Here is a 3189-nt window from a genome sequence, read left to right as displayed (position 1 = left end):
GGTAGTAACACTCTGTTTTAAAAAGGCAGCGCCTTAAAAATGGAGGGTTATCAAGCTCATGTCAAGAGCGTATTCATGAATAAACTAATTAGATTAAAAAATTCATTTTAGAAAGTGGCTGGTCATCTCTCTGTCCTCACACGCGCAAAGAAGATCAAGAAAATGGAAGCATTGGAGGAGCAAAACAAAAAGCTCACAACCGAGCTTTCACAACTTAAAGACCAAATGGCGCAAATGATGGAACTCATGCGTCATCACAACATCCATGGATCTCATCACAGTGATCATGGGTCCCATCATGAGGGAGAGGAGGAAGAGCATGAAAAAGATCCTCCACACGCTGTACCCCTTGGGGCTGGAATTATGATTAAAGAGCCCGAGGTATCAAAGGAACAATTCCACGCCCTCGAGGATCGGCTAAGGGCTATGGAGGGGCATGATTTTGACATCAAGGATGCCGCCGACATGTGTCTAGTGAGGGACATCCAATTCCCTCCTAAATTTAAAGTGCCGGATTTCCCAAAATACGTGGGATCGACTTGCCCCAAGAGTCATCTCACCATGTACTGTCGCAAGATGGCTGCATATGCCACAAACGAAAAGCTCTTGATCCACTGCTTCCAAGAGAGCTTAGCTGATACCGCGCTCAACTGGTATATGCAGCTAGATGGAAATCTAGTACACACATGGAGGCAGTTGGCCGACGCCTTCCTCAAGCGCTACAAATACAATATCGACCTAACACCCGATAGGTCAGATCTTCAAGCCTTGAGTAAAAAGAATGATGAATCCTTCAAGGCGTACGCCCAACGTTGGAGGGAGTTTGCGGCCCAGATAGAGCCCCCGCTGTCGGATAAGGAGACAGTGTCCTTATTCATCAACTCGTTGACTAGTCCCTATTACGATAAAATGATAGGGAACACAACGACACTCTTCTCGGACATCATCACTATTGGGGAAAGAGTGGAACAAGGAATCAAAAGTGGGAAGCTGGCTAAGCCTTCCCAATCATATGAAGCTAAGAAGGCCTTCGGGAAGAAGAAAGAGGGAGGAGTCAACGCCATAACCATCTCTTCGTCTTCTTCCACTTCGAAGTCGGGAAGATCGCAATCTACCCCTGTGAAGAAGTTTGATAAACTTCCGACCACTTATAGCGATCTCTTGCCGAAGCTAGTAGAAGCCCAACTTCTAGCTTATATTCCACCGAGAAAGGTCGACCCACCTTACCCCGATTGGTACAAACCACAAGACAAATGTCTATACCATTCGGGAGCACCAGGGCATTCAACAGAGAACTGTCTAGCTCTCAAACACAAGGTCCAAGGCCTTATTGATGCTGGGTGGGTCACTTTCGATTCGACAGCGCCCGACGTGAGCAAGAACCCTCTGCCAAAGCAGGAGTAGAGAGAAGGGCAAGCCATAATAGGGCCTCTCCTTAATTTTCTTAATTTTCTTTTAGGGACTCATGATCAGTACCCGAGATCATGAGGACCTTTCATGTAAGTAAGGGTTTTGTACATCATACATATATCAATAAAAAGGCATTTTTCACACATTATTCTCTCATTTTGTTCTATTCTCTCTCTCTCATTAATATTAATAAACTCTAAACCTAAACAGAACCAATAAATAATTATGTCTGTGATTGCTCGCTCTGACCGGGATCCGAAAGCCGAGGATGAATGGGTTGAGTTGGACAGTGATGAGGAGACCATCTCTCCGGATCTGCAAAGACTGCTAGATCAAGAAGCTCGTCTACTCCAACCATATCAAGAGAAATTGGAAACCGTAAATTTGGGGCAGGGTCAAGAATTGAAAGAGGTCAACATTGGGACCCATATCAGTGATGGAATAAAAACGCAATTGATTCAATTGTTGAGGGAATACAAGGACGTATTTGCATGGTCGTACCATGATATGCCCGGTTTGGACTCCAACATCGTCGAACACAAGTTGCCCTTAAAAGAGGGGTTTCGACCCATTAAGCAAAAGCTTCGACGAATCAAGCCCGAATGGTCCTTAAAGATCAAGGAGGAGGTAGAAAAACAATTGGACGCGGGATTCTTGGTTGTATCCCAGTATCCCGAATGGCTAGCTAACATTGTGCCGGTCATCAAAAAGAATGGGAAGGTTAGAGTGTGTGTTGATTATAGGGATTTGAATCGTGCCAGTCCAAAGGACGATTTTCCCTTGCCCCACATCGATACACTTGTGGATCACACCGCCACAAACACACTCTATTCCTTTATGGATGGATACTCGGGGTATAATCAAATCAAGATGAATATAGAAGACCGCGAGAAAACTTCTTTCATTACACCCTGGGGCACTTTCTGCTACAGGGTGATGCCTTTTGGACTTAAAAATGCGGGTGCCACCTACCAACGAGCGATGGTAACGCTATTCCACGATATGATCCACAAAGAAATTAAAGTATACGTGGATGACATGATCGCAAAGTCAAAAGACGAGATAGACCACATCCAATATTTGAGAAAATTATTCAATCGGCTTCGTAAGTATCAGCTTAAGCTAAACCCGGCTAAGTGTACTTTCGGAGTTCGGTCGGGTAAGCTTCTCGGGTTCATCGTCAGTGAAAAAGGCATAGAGGTGGACCCCGATAAAGTAAAGGCAATAATGGAAATGCCTCCTCCTAAAACTGAGCAAGAAATTAGAGGATTCCTCGGCAGGGTGAACTACGTCGCAAGGTTCATCGCACAGATGACTGACACGTGCAAACCAATATTCAAGCTGTTGCGCAAGAATCATTCCGAAGTTTGGGATGAGAATTGTCAACAAGCTTTCGATAAGATCAAACAGTGCTTGGCCAATCCACCAGTGTTGGTGCCACCTGTCGAGGGAAGACCATTAATCCTCCATCTAACGGTGCTTGATGAGTCCATGGGAGCTGTGCTAGGACAACAAGATGAAACAAAGAAGAAAGAACAAGCCATCTACTACCTGAGCAAAAAGTTCCTTGATTATGAAACCCGCTACACGCCACTAGAAAAGACATGCTGTGCGTTATCATGGGCAACACAACGGCTCAGGCAGTATATGATTAGGCATACTACTTGGTTGGTTTCCAAAATGGACCCAATTAAGTACGTGTTCGACAAACCGATAATCACTGGGAAGATTGCCCGATGGCAAGTGCAATTATCAGAATTTGACATCATACATGTCACA

This window comes from Cajanus cajan, chromosome 3 (assembly GCF_000230855.2).
Source record: "Cajanus cajan strain Asha chromosome 3, NIPB_CcT2T_4, whole genome shotgun sequence".
Classification (NCBI taxonomy): Eukaryota; Viridiplantae; Streptophyta; class Magnoliopsida; order Fabales; family Fabaceae; genus Cajanus; species Cajanus cajan.
Note: the sequence above shows the minus strand (reverse complement) of the source record.